We start from the raw sequence: 14,817 nt of genomic DNA, 5'->3' as shown, positions 1-14,817 counted from the left end.
ATGTGCAGCATCCAATGTGCAGATATCTGCTTTCCACCATTACCAGTGTGTAGGTCCCAGCTGGATGATGTGACAGCAGCCAAAATGCACCAGTAAGCTCACCACACACCAGCTCTCAGTGGGGAGAGTCTAATTACAATCTTCTGCTTGTAAGATGTAAAGAATAGCTTCAAAGTTGTGTATCTCCTGCCTAACCTTCCTTGAAAGCTTCCTACTAGCCTCACATAACTCAGAAGTTCAACAGCTGTAGACTCTAACCCCTTCTGAAAGATCTGAATGGGAAGTCAAAATCAGACTCTGGCCCGAGGAGAGTGGGAACTGACCATGGAACACTGTGGTTTGCTGTATTATCCAGCCTGATAAAAACTATCCTGCCCTGCCAAGTACACCTTCAGCCTGTGGCTCACTCAGTTCAGAGCAGGGATCTCTTTGCTCGGTGGAATGCAGGTAGACGGACCTGTTGCTTGACTCTGGCTGTAATCTTTATTAGCTGTTCAGCCGACATGCTGATTCCTGGGCAGCTGGACACTAGAATGTGCATTCTGTGACTGGTGCCATACTGTGTACAGTATATATGTATGCCCTTTTACATTCTGTGGTGAAATAGATGTTTAATCTGTGTCTTGACATGTATGGCAATGTAAGAAGTTGACTGGGACTGTACATGGACTATAAAAAGGCGTTTGAAAAGGATAATCTTTAGAACGTAGCAGGATATTTTTTTTCCATTTTTGTATCCCCGTTTTGCTCCCTGGCCTTCTGATTCAAACAATTTCAAAACTTCTCTGAGCTGAGCTGTGACTTCCAGCAGCCCTACAGCTCCTAGACCCAACCACTGAGTTACCCAACCAGCTGTGGGCCTAATCTTGAACAGTGGACTGGTCTTCGTGATGACCCTTTTCAGATATCCCACTGGTCATTTCTTCATCGGCCATCTGTCATTGTGAAGATTGGTGTATGGTGCTTGAGCAACTGGGACGATCAGTCTTATGACCTGATGGATTCATTAACAAGATTTTGTATAACTGAAGGAAAACTCCTTTAGCTTTTCTGCGTGGCTGCTTAAAAATCTGATGATCTTTAACAGCTGCTCATCTCATAGGGACCCAACAGAAAGAGAACAGGCACTACAGGGCTCATCAGGCCTGAGCTTGATGACAAAAAGAAATCAAGGCCAGCTGTTACTGATAAATCATTGGATAGAGTCTAAAAGGAGTTAATTTCCACTTGGGTATCCAGACATTCTGTAGTAATTAATTCTGAAATAAGGCTACAAGTGTACATAACGCAAACATTGGTGTCAGAGTGTGGAGTAATTCAATCTGCATTTTGCAACTGTGGCGGACCCGCCTACGCTGGGATAACTGTTTGATGACAAATAGAGACAAACGACCACATTATGAAAGGAGATGCGAGGAGCAGTCAAGATTCTTTTTAAACCAGTCAGTGCTATTACAGCAATAACTATGCCTTCCTGAGGAGGAAAGAAAAACAGAAAGAGGCATGTGCTATGATATCACTTCAGTTAGAATAACATGCCATCTTTTTTTTGTTACATCAGAAAATCGTATACTCCCTTTCGCTTCAGCCATTTATCTGGCAGGAAGGCAAATTTAATAAAAATAAAATGTACTGTATGTTGAATTCAGAATAAACGTTGTTCAAGAGGTGGTTGTTTGAAGAAATTAATTTAAAAGTCATGCCAATTTGAATTCAGCAGTTGCTGTTCATACCCAGCGCATGGTTACCCCTTAGGTGTGAAGAAGACGACAGTCAGGAATCCTCTTAAACAAGAACTCGCCAGCCATCTGCTTGTTAACATACAGGGATTGTGAACAAAAATTGCCAGAGATTGTCTGGACAGAGGACTGACACTGCCCTCAGTGATAAAAGAATAAACAGAATTCTATAAGACTGGCTGCATTTTCTATGTTCTATACTGCACAGTTTTCTTCTACTGGGAAGAGACATTTTGGATCACAGCATGCTCTAAACCTCTAAATGTTTTGCTTTAGAGAGGAGAATCATGGAAGAAATATGTCACGGTAGAGATCTTAGTCAACTACACTTCATCAGTGACCCTCAGAGGACCGTGCAAGGGTATTTGGTTACCCTTAGCACACTTCCTGGTGCAGAACCTTGAGAAGCAATTTTCCCCGACAGGCTGAAATGAGTGGGTTCAACGCTTTCTGCCCAAGAGAATGCTTTCAGAAAAGTTTTACTTCTAAGCACAGTTTTGTATCCTGAGTTTTTTTTTCTAAAAAGCTCTTCGATCTAAATCTTTTCTATCACGGTCTACAAAGTCAAATGGTTTAAGCTACACATGGAAAAATCTGGAAACCATTCATAGCAGAACAATATGAAACACACGTGCCTTTACAAATTCCTGTAATTGACCATCTTCAAATTACTGAAACTGGCCTCTGCTGTTGGGGAAAAGACACCACGTACTGCCTCTGGCAGGGCAAAAAGGACATATTATAATTACCCCGTTTGGAATGCTATAACTTTCCAGTGCTTGGAGCATTTCACTTAGGGGCTGCAAGGCAGTTAGAATTTTCCCTCGATGAGGTAAGATACTGTACATGACCCAGTCACAGCATAAGATGTGATTTCATGAGGACATACAGCACAGTGTGTCCATTGTGAACCCATGCAACTGTCCCACATCTCTGTGTACATCTCATTGCATCACTGTGCACCACTGTGAGAGTGTGTGCTTGCACACTTATGAACTATCTCTTTGTGCATCTGAACGTCTGTGCACTGTAGCTCTCAACTTCAGTCCGAATGTGGATGTGTGTGTCTACACTGTATCTCCATGAATTAGTATGCGTGCAATACAAATGTGATTACTGTGCTCATTCTAACCTTCCCCTGGCCAGAAGGTAAATGTAGCATAACACACCCCTGTTGACAGGCAGGTGGCAGGGCGATGATGTAGGCTTTCATCGGGCTCTGTGTGGAGGGCCAGGCCGGCAGTTAGCACAGCATTCCGTACATAACAGGCTGGATAGGCCAGGAGGTTGCAGGCCTCACCAGCGAATGTCTCACAAGCATGCGTCAGTGGCACTGTCCCTCGAGCCAGCATGCCTTCCAAGCTGGGATGCCCATCTGGCACATAAGAGTCCAAGAGCTCTGGGAGTCAACTTTTCCAGGCACTGTGTGGAACATTCAGCTTATAGTGAATTCTAAGGCATCGGTTTAGATTATTTTACTGATCAAGATAAGAAACATTCCCTTAAGGTTGGATTCTCTTTCCTCTCATTCCTGCTATGCGCAGGTCACACTACTCGCTTGTGTACTGGTCATGCTCACTCCCTCCTACAGCTTCCAGAACAACTTCCACAACAAAAGTGCAAGCCAACCTTGTGAAAACATACAACACCCCCTAGCCCTAAAAAAGTCAACAATGCACGTTTCGAATAGGGGAGATAGTTTAAATCCAGAGTTTGGAAAACAGCCTTCAAACAATAAGCACCATGCCAAAATACAGCTAAGTGGACTGAGAAGACGACAGTTAATTTACCTGCCATTTAATCCCAAAGCTTCAGCTATTCACAACTCTCTGAGCCATTGAGGCTTCCAAGAGCAAAGTGATTGTCCATGCACTGTAAGAGTTTCAGTCTCTAGGAATGAAAGAATACAATTATGCTCTTCATACAGGGGTGCTCCTTCTGTCTTTACTCTGTCGGCTTTTCTCCATGGAGGAAATCGCGTAAACAGCTTGTATTAATTCCATTTCTTTATAGATCCACTGATTCTGTTTAAAAGCCTGTATGGCATTAAACGGGTTAAAACCAATACGATGAAGTAATGTTTATAAACAGACAGAAAATTCTGTCTTAATTACAGTTCATTAAAAGGGCTTTTCTTCACAGAACCCAAATGGACCATAATGTCCTACTGAAGAACAAAAGTTTGGGTTAAAACAACATAGAAAATGGTGCCTGCTTTGACCCCCCAGAACCAAACAGCTGAGTCAAAACCACAACCTCATGGGTCCCCTGTGAGAGCCAGGGGAGTGAGGCCATTGCAGCAGGTTTGTGATGCACTTACTGCATGAACCTTGTAACTCAAGATTACAGAGAAAAACACAAAACAAATAAATACCAAAAATAAATGAACTGTGCTTCCAATATACGTCAACCTGTGGTTTAACACTTAACAAATGATAAGGTCCTGCTATTGTAATGCAGAGAAACAGGCACACAAGTTATTATTACCGCCAAACTAATAAAACCTTATTAACAATAATGCAATTTTTTATATTTAATGGCTTGAGGTGTTGGAGGGGGGTTGTTTTGTTATGGGGTAGTTGGTCGTTGTGCCCTGAAAAGTCAACAAAGTTCTCCAAACTCTGCCACATGGAAGCAATTATATGTGTTTTTCCTAAGTTCCAGTGGCTTATTAATCACTATCCACCTCCGAAATCTCTTCGTAAAAGTACTACAATTTAAAATTACCTCCCCAATCCATCATCTCTTAAATGTCAGCCTGGGAAGGAGTGAACAGGGTACCAGATTCGGCTCCAGTGCCTTGCAGCTAGGGACCTGACCAAATTCATTACAGTACGTTTTCGGGAAAAGGCTATACTGCATTTGTGTGGACCAATGAGGTTAAACTCTTACATCAATTTGTAGACCATATGAGCAAGGAATCCAGATCAGTTTACAGTAACATCTGAACCAACATCCATCCATACACTGACATATGGTTATCTTTACTGAGGTACACAGTCAACCACTTGAGACACCTAGGCCCCTCCCTGCTTCTCTTGCTGTATAAGAGGGCAGTGGGATCTGGAGTGTCATCTAAGGGGTTAAAATACCAGAAGGAGATTAGAGGCAGTCCAGATACACGCAGGCATGCATTAATAAACAACATGCAGTATGCATGAGGTTATCTGGGAGCTGGCATCATTTCTGTGAAGCCTGACCTCTTTAAGATTTAGTGAGTAAGATGTCTAGGTCGGCTCAGGGTAGTCAGTCCCTCGCTGTCAGCGGTGTCAGTGAGTATCAGAGCTCACAGGGAAACTCTGATGGTTGGCTCGGGGTAGTCAGTCCCTCGCTCTCAGGGGTGTTAGTGAGTATCAGAGCTCACAGGGAGACTCCGATGGTCAGCTCAGTGTAGTCAGTCCCTCGCTGTCAGGGGTGTCAGCAGGTATCAGAGCTCACGGGGAGACTCAAATGGTCAGCTCATGGTTAGCTAGACCCGCACTGTTCAGGGGACAGCGACGGACCAGCCTCTGCACTGTGGTTCCATCTAACCTCAGAAGGGGCAGGATCCATGCACAACCCTAGAGGGGATTGATCAATACCCAGTACAGCAGACAGCCTGTTCTAGGGAGCAAACAGAGCTGTCGGAGAGAAAGACAGATGTCTGACCACGTGCGTTCAGGAGAGAGACAAGGGAAGCTCCATCTCGTAGTGAGACATCTGAGACTTATGGTTAGAAGTGGTAGCCTGAAAGCTCCCCAGGTTGGGAGTGAGTAGTCTGGGAGATGGAAGACTCCTGAACATGTGCTATACTGAGTATACTCTACTGAGAGCAGGGAGCTCACAAGAATAGCAGCCTGGGTTGTTTCCATATTAACCTGCCTGTACGGAGACAATGGGACAGAAGCAAGGTCAGCCAAACGGAATCATCTGGGAGATGGTTTTCCACTACTACTCAACCCTAACGTTCGTCAAGATTAAGCAAAGGCGAGAAGTTAAAGGGCTGTGTGACCATTAAAATGGTTAAAGTACAACAAAAATCAGTTCAGTTGCCTAATGCTGGTTACACAGGTTCAAAGTAGCAGATCTCCCCCATGCTCAGCTACCCTCAAGGGGGATCCGTTACAGTCTGGATTATCCAATTTGCACCATGATCATTTTTCCACAATTTTGGGGATTGATAATTTCTTATCTACCACATTGAAATAGACGATTGTTTCTTTTGGCCCTGACAGCTCAGCAGTAACTCCTGTACAATGTGTACACCAGTGCGATGGACAGCGGTGGACTGAGGAAGGGCAGAGAAGCTCCTGCCACTGAGCCTTTATCTGTTGACATGTTGTGAGCTCCAGCACACCTGACAAGAGGGCTAGCCTCAACTGGAGGAGCACTTCGGCTGGATCAGCCCAGCTAATTGCCTTTGAATTTGATGCACATATCCTCTTTGTACTGGAACGCTTGCATTGTCTCCTTGGAGGGATCCTTTCCTCCTGCGAAGGATGTTCTGAGGAATGTTGGCTAAGCATCTCCACTAGCAAAGAACTGAAAAATAGATTTCAGTGTACTGAGAGGAAATGACATGACAATGCATATGCAATATTAGCATTATTAAGCCAAAGGCCAAAAAGAAATAGTACAATCCTAACTTTGCTCCCTTAACAATAATAAGTCAGGTTGTGTTTTTTCGTATACATCTTCAATTTGATGTGATGTAGTCTACTTTGAATAACTGCAGTTCTAAAACTTTGTTTTCTGAATATAATTTTCTCCAACCTGAGAGAGTACATTTATCATACTTATTAATTTAAAAGAGGCTGTTTTTGTAGTATCTTTCAGTATATGTCTAATTTAATAGATCATAGATTTAAAATAAAATATATGAAGAGCATGATAGCACAGTGATTAACATTGCTGGGGCCCTAAGTTTAATTCCTGGAGTGCTTTCAGTGTGGGCTTTTGTAAATCCTAGGCCTGGTGTGAGTGTGTGCCCTGTGATGGACTGGTGTCCTGCCCAGTGTACATCCCGCCTTGCACCTGAATTGGAAGCATGGTTATTGAAAGTGATTTGATCTTTCAGCTGCATATCTGATATATAAGACATTGCACTATTAATATTGCTGAGCAGCAAACACTTTGTATTGTTCTTTTAATTCAGTGTTTTTCCTCCTTTTTGCAGCAACACAATTCTATAGTGATCTTCTATTCAAATTGGAACATTATGTATTGTCAGTCTGGATGGATGAGAATTTTATAGACCAAAAAAGTATCCCTTTAGCTTTCAGAATCTGCAGGGAGACACAAATGACGTTAATGACATGTAGCACCCTGTCAATAACCCACGCAGATTTAACCGATGAACGTCATGAATTAGCTAGAGCACCTAACATTGGCTGCTCTCGCATAGTTTATCTTAATGCTGTGATCAAGCAGTTGAAGAGCCTGATTAATAGGAGGCTGTTCAGAGACTGAGTTAAAGATTGCTAAATTTAAAGATGTGGCTCTTTTCACCCAGACTAAGCTGTATTAATACTAGTCGAAGTAGTAGCAGACACTCATAGAGTATACAGTTAATCATCATACATAAATTGAAGCTCCTGAGCATTTTTAACACATTTGCAGTGTATACATACATGAACACTATGGTATAGTGTTCTGTTCAGCTGGGCTGTGTGTTTAATAATGGGGCACCATGATAGCTGTAGCATCTTAATGACACCAAGGCGCATTTCTGAGATGCCACAAATTACCAACATCCATTTCCCTGTACCCTGTACAGAACATCTAATTGGCTGGTAATTACATTGGTTAATGTGAGGGGGAAATGATTCGCCTCAGGCAATGGGACTGAATGCCCAGGAACAGGGCAGTCTATGGTTCCAAGTTATTTTGCTGACAGAATGTCCCAAGTGGAGCCTGAGAGCATTTCATAACCCATAGCTTCTTTCCCTTGTTTCTCAGGGATCAGAACAAAACCTGGAGTGCTGGAGGCAGGGAGAATGACAACACTGAGCCAGTATCTGCCAAGTGGATCCCTGTCCAGCTGGAGACAAAGCATATGTACAGATCCCTCTTCTCTTAAATAATTTACTCGAACATCTTCACTACCACGTGAGAGGATGGACACATAATGTTGAAGGGGCATAATTATCTGTGTGAAGTTTGTATGTTTTCCCCCATGCTCATGGGGGCTTCCTCTGCATACCCTGGCTTCCTCAAAAGGTCCAAAAACATACTGGAAGGTTTAGCCTCTGGAGAAATTGGCCTTAGAAAACAACAGCGTGTGGACATGTGGCTGAATGTGAAAGTCAGTGGGTAGAGCAGGTGTGCAGGAAGGTGCACGTTTGCCTGGTTTGTATCAGCTTTGAGAACTAAGCAGATCATTGCAGGATAAAGTACATCACTTCCTGGTATGGGAGCTGCTCTGCCCAGGATCACAAAGTAGTGCAGAGGGTGGTGAAGTCAGCACAGTTCATTACCAGCTGTGACCTACCAAACATCCAGGATATCTACTCAGCTAGATTTCTTAGGAAGGCCAGGTCCGTTCTCAAGGACCCCAGTCATCCCAGTCACAAACTGTTTTCTCTCCTACTATCTGGTAAATGGTACCAAAGCATTTGGTCAAAGTACAACAAATTACAGAACAGCTTCTACCTCCAGCCAATAAGACTGCTAAACAGCCAACCTGCAGCTCCTTTAGAAAATCACCCGTACTAGCAACATGGACATAGAGTTTTTATTGTATTCGGCATACTGCACTACTTGGACATAACATATTGTATACACCCTGGAAACATAGCAGTTCTATTCATATTGAGTTTTATTAAATTTTTATTACATTATTATCTATTATCATGTAACCTTATTTTTGTAACCTTAATTTTGTGATTCTTGTGAGCTCGCAGAAAAGACATTTCGTTGCCAGCAACTTCTGCTGCACGCTGTATTGTTGTGCATTTGATAAATAAACTTTGATTTGGTACAATAATCATGAAAGACCATCCATCCATCATAAGGCAGACCGATATTCCAGAAGAGATACAGAGTCATCAAGGACCCATCTAGGTGGCATAGGGCACAAGAACGTTATATACCAGACATCACAGGCTTTACGCACACACAGGCACAATTTTAAGACTGCTTACTTAGCCAAGATATCTGTAGAAGGAGGGATTTCTTGGTTTACATGCAAGAGATTAAATCATCTGTCAGATCATGTTCCAATAACGGTAAAGATATACTTCTCCCGAACTGTTTAAAACAAGTTCTGGCAGGAAGGCCTTATGCTTACTGAAACCTAGAAGTCATAGTTTCTTTGTTTATCAAACACAATACAGACATATTGAATAAGGCCAGCATTACACTGATCTTAGCAGGAAATCCTAGTCCGTAATAGACAGCATGAAATGATATAAACTAGGAACGTCCAGTGGGCTGGTGCATCTAAGGCTTTTCCAGCTCACCTCTGCAGAGAAACCAGCTGGTTAACGGCCCGATTTAACAGCATCTCCTAGCTCTTCAGGTGCTGCTGCTTTAAAAACACCTTGTAAACTGCAGAGAGCATGGCCCTCCAGAACAATCAATACACATCAAGGGTTTGTGACCAGCTTTTTTACATCCCTTTTGATTTATTTTTTTTACAATTATAAAATCACTGTGCTCTCCCACACCATTTTTCCCTTTCCCATATTCTAATTTTGCTTGTAGCAGAAAGCGAACGGAAAATGTCCCACCAAACTTTTAATGTAAAGTAACACGTCGTTTAGCAACTATGCTATCAATAGCATAGATCTACACCCAACCCTAAACCAGATTATAGGTTATTTGTAATCCCAGAAAATGTTTTCTTTGCTAGACTGCAGGTTTCCATGTAGGGAAGCAGTAAAGGCACCTGCTTAGAGCACAGGGAAGGTCCTGTGGTCTACATGTTTTCAGCATGAGTCTCATTGAAGTCAGAACATAAGGAAGGTCACAAACAAGAGGAAGCAATTTGACCCATCTAGTTCATTAGGTAGTTAGTAGATAATCGATCACATGATCTCAACCATCTGTTTCTTGAAAGAGGCCAGGGTATCATCTTCAACGTCACTAGTAGCTTGTTAGGGACCCCAGCATCCAGACTGGGACTGCTCAAGCGACAGAGCACACCTAACAAACCATGAGCAGATTTTGTAGCATCAAATGTTGACCAGCAGACAGGTGGACGTCTCAGGAGGGCAGGACTGCAGGTCCTTCTTCTCCCTATGTAGTTTAGGAGTCATAGTCATGAATCCACCATCAGATAACTGGCAAATCCCATTTCCAGATAATGTGACAAATGTCAACTTCCTAGAGCCAGACTGCAGCCCTAAACCAGCAGATCTACTTTGGGAGCTCAGGTTAGAGTGATCCGTTACTGCTGGCTTGCAGAAGCCCTCCAGACTCCTTCAGCGTACTACCAGCCCCCTTTTGGAGATGCCTGCTCTGTCCCCCCCCCCCCAAAAAAAAAAAGCCTTCACAGAGGTTGTACTCCCCAAAATGATCTTTAGTACCTTTTCTCACATGGAATAACTTTTCACTCCTCTATTTCACAGAGAGCAGGCACAGAAATCCACAATGTCCCCTTCCCTTTCCATTTCTCTTCCTTACAAAAGGACTTTCCTTTCATTCCTTGGAACAGTCAACCAGGCTCTCCCATCCATGTGGCATCTACCATTTACCAGGGGGTGGGGGGAAAGCTGTCCCATCTCTACTTCATGACCACTGGTACACTCAACTGGGCTCATCCTTCCCTGCACTGGAAGACACTCATTATGGGGTCTACCACACCATATAGACTCTGGAGAATTCAAATCAATCCAGGAATACAGTTTACACTAGAGAACACATGCTAAATTCTCTCTGGATCCATTTGTCTATTCTACTATAAATCCAATCCATAACTAAAAAAAAAAATCCTTGAAAGTCTTCATCTCTTTCCAGCACCAAAAACCTAACCTGAACTAAACATAGGACTGCTGATGTTAAAGCACAGGACTTGACCCCTATGCTATCAAAATACATTACAACTCAGGCCACTAACGCTTACCCTCCCTAAACTGCAGGAGCTCAGACACAGTACCCTCCCCTTTGCACCTGACTGCTGTTATACTGACTGGTGCTACTTCTGAGGAATGTCCAATTAAGCACAGGGCCAATCAGATGAACACTTTTCTGCCTGTGGAATTCCATTCCACAGGAGTTTAATCAGTCAATTAAGCCTCCAGTGAGGGAAAAGGCTCTGACTAAGCCTCAGCTTGCTTCACCACAAACAATAAAAAATATTGGTGATTCCATACAAGGTAAGTTTTCTTTAAAGTTCTCTTTTAAAGATTAATCATTTAAGCTGAAAAACTAACTTTGAAGAGCCTGGTTTTGGGGATCATATACATTATACAGTATACAGGCTCACACCTGAAGAAGCCTCCACAGCCAAAACATTGTGTTTTCTTTCTTCTCCTTTCAGCATGGAATAAACATATTCCTTTTTCCTATTATACAGTATATATGACACCAATTAATTTTACTGAGATCTGTGATTACTGAATATCTTTGAGAGCACACATATGATGTGTGGGCCACACTGAGGTTTGAGGGATTCCTAAGGCTATATGTGCATTACTGTGCTCTATTTGGACAAATGGAGATCAAGCTGTGACAGCACAATTTCAATTTCTTTAAATGATTCTGTCTGGGCAGGATGTTTAAAAAAATGGGCTGAGTAATGACCACTAAAGGACCTTTAAACTTCTCTTTCTCACAACTGCTCACATGGAGTGTGTGAACTTCCCATCAAACACACTGGATAGTTTATATATTCAGACTGAAGAATAAAAAACTAGTATTTTTATGAAAATAACAGATTTTACTGAGTGTCTATCTGTGTAGATTCTGGTTAAAGGGCAATTACTATAGTATTTTCTTTTTAATTACTGAAATCCATTATTATTTTTATACCCAAACACCAACGAATCGACACCTATTTATACACTTATTTATGACTACTCCTACACTGATCAGCTGAGACATTCATCAGTTGACTGCAAGCTGCACAGTGATTTACAAAGCATGAATCAACAACTGGAGGAGAAACATATCTATCCCTGAAGTCACGGTAAGTCTATACATTACAGGAGTCACTATTGCTGGAAGACCAGGAGAGTCCCATAAGTCTAATCACAAACTTGCTCTGGTTGTGTTCAGCCCACTGTGGGCTGCAGGTATAGAAATCGCCAGTCACGGTCAGCTGCTGACTCGACCCAGACTCAGACAGGTGATGTTAGGACCATGGAACTCAACCACACTTTGAGTTACAATCTTTGCTGCTTGAGTCACTCTGGAGGCATGATTTCTCTATAGTATTTTCAAAATAAGTACCACAAGGATCTGTATTAGGACCACTGTTATTCCTAATTTATATCAATGATCTAGATTCTGGTGTAGTTAGTAAGCTAGTTAAGTTTATAGATGATACCAAACTAAGAGGGTCAGCAAACACTCTAGAAGCAGCAAATTAAAATGAGAAAGATCTGGAATTTGATCAAAAATGGGCAAAGAACCTGGCAAATGAATAATATAAACTAGTGCAGAGTTGTAGATTCAGGTATTAAAAACGTAAAGTATAAATGTAAATACAAAATGGGAAATCCTGAGCTAGAAGAGGTTATTTATGAAAACGTTTTCACCTAAAAACATTTAGGAGTTTATACTGACACATTTTTATATCTTCCAAAGAATATAAGAAAGCAATATGCTAGGGTATTTAATAACTACAATTTAATAGAATTTAAATCAAGAGTTGTTATGTTAAAAATTCTAAAATGCACTAGTAAGGCCTTACTTAGAATATGGTGTACCATTCTGTACCCATGTTTTAGGAAAGATATTGCTGCTCTGGAGTTAGTCCAGAGATGAGCAACCACATACTGTACATTTCAGGCCTTAAAGGAATGATCTTATTACAGGCTCGAGGAACTGAACCTTCTTCTGTCACAAGAAATCAAAATCCTCAAGAGTAATGATAAAGGCAACCCAGTGGATGTCTTCAGAATGAACAGTAAAACACACACCAGCAGACACACAAGTGGAAAGCACAGTTAAATCCATGCACAACAGGCAAATCCTTAACTAATGGATTGTGGGACGTCCTGGCAAGAATGGGCAGATTGTGATCCTTGGATCTTTTAATTCCTAACAGACGAGATGACCTCTTCTCCTTTATAAACTTTCTTATGTACTGAAAAACACCAGATATACCAGATGGATCTATGGAACCTCCACAGATCACATTAATTCTGCAATTCTTTTTGTGGTATTTTCCCTCAGTCATTGTTTTTGTGCATATAATTTAAAATAAGTGGGAAAAGATTTTTAGCTCTTTAGCTCAATTGATTGCTGAACAGGAAAGTATGTCAGCATAACCACAGTATGTGAATGTCAGTTTTAGTTCTAAAAATAAAAATGCCATGCTTAGTATTAATAAAAACAAAAAAGTATGCTCTCTGGTAAAAACAAACTCTATCAACACTGTATTATTCTGTGAATATCATTAAAATCAGGAAACACAGGAAATCTTACACAGTTGTCGATTACTAAAATTAGGGAATTGGCTTTGTCTGGTTCATCAGAATGTGGCATGTGTTAGGGTAAGTCAATTTGTGTAAAGTAAATTTGTGGATTTTCCATCAAGTGCATAAGGATGGGACAGAGGGACATTTTGGTTTTAATTTTAATGCCCCTACTGTGTGTACATATTCACACTTTGTTCTGTAACCAAATGATTCTTCATAGGATTACAAATGCCTTGATAATCTGAAGATGTTAGCTGATCTCTTGAGTCATTCCTGCACTACCACTTGAACTACATTGTTGTCACTGGAGTTGCAAACCTCAGAGGACGTCCTACATTAGGGCAAACAAATGGACATCCCGCAGTGTGAAAACTGGACTAACAGTGGTAATGGTAGATGGGCTAATAACTCAAAACCAAGCTCCTTAATGCACTGCACTGTAGCTCTGACTAATGTGGGCATGCATTCATGCAGCAGAATGAGCTTGGGGTGAATGCCCTGTGATCCCTTAGTTGTCTTGTACATATAAGGAGCACATGGAGGTTTCATCATCCTTTCAACCCCAAGTAGATTGACATCATCGGTTTTCTGATTCCTGGATATGACTTGAACATTTCAGATGTTGGAGATGATCCACACAACCTGATGGAAGAAGTTCCAAGAAGCCTAAACTTTGGTGATAGTGAAAAGGTCCAAGCAGCAATACAGGAGTCACTCATGGAGCAAACATCATCATTTTGTACCTGACACACTTGTGCATCAGTGTTAGATTTGCATGACACTGCAAGGTGGTAAGTGGCAAAGTTTTCCCCGATTGTGAAATATATATAGGGGATAATTCATAGGTTTGCTCGACTTCTTTTCTTACTCATTACTAAGCCCCATAATATCTTAAAAAAAGGGCCAAAGCCTTGTCTTTTTCCATCCAACTGGGAAATCATGCATAATCATTCAAAATAAAGTTCATTGTATTTCTCAGTTGTCAATATAAAAAACTGGTCCTTCCACAATAAGCATAAACAGAGGTTGGTCCAAATCAAATTTACTGCAACAACTGGCAATCCGCTGACTAGCTATGATGGCTAAACTCATGGGTCCATTTGCACATACAGTTTGCCAAGACAGCTGTTCAGAACTGTTAAGGATGGATGCAAATTAGCATTGTACAAATCTCTAGTCTTTTAGTGAGGCACAGCTGTGCATCACCCATTTAACTCCTCTAGTCATTTCCTCTCATTCTGCTTTATGGAGTTTCTGCTGAAGCCTTTTCTCATTTTGTTTATGGCAGTTTTAATTACAGCTGGACAAATAATGATGACATGGGAATCAGTCAGGGAGCTCTTAATTGGACAGACGAAAACAAGCTAACTCAATAAAAAGAAAATGGAGACGACACAGATAGCACCTTTAACTTTTGTTCTTCAATACTACGCAGAAGATTCAAAACAGTTAAATCCCAACATGCCCTTTTAGCTTAATTACCTGTGATATCAAACTGGATATTGTACTGTTCT

This window comes from Atractosteus spatula, chromosome 2 (genome assembly GCF_055471065.1).
Source record: "Atractosteus spatula isolate fAtrSpa1 chromosome 2, fAtrSpa1.hap1, whole genome shotgun sequence".
NCBI classification, from domain to species: Eukaryota; Metazoa; Chordata; class Actinopteri; order Semionotiformes; family Lepisosteidae; genus Atractosteus; species Atractosteus spatula.
The sequence above is the reverse complement of the archived record's forward strand: the minus strand, read 5'-3'. Positions refer to the sequence as shown.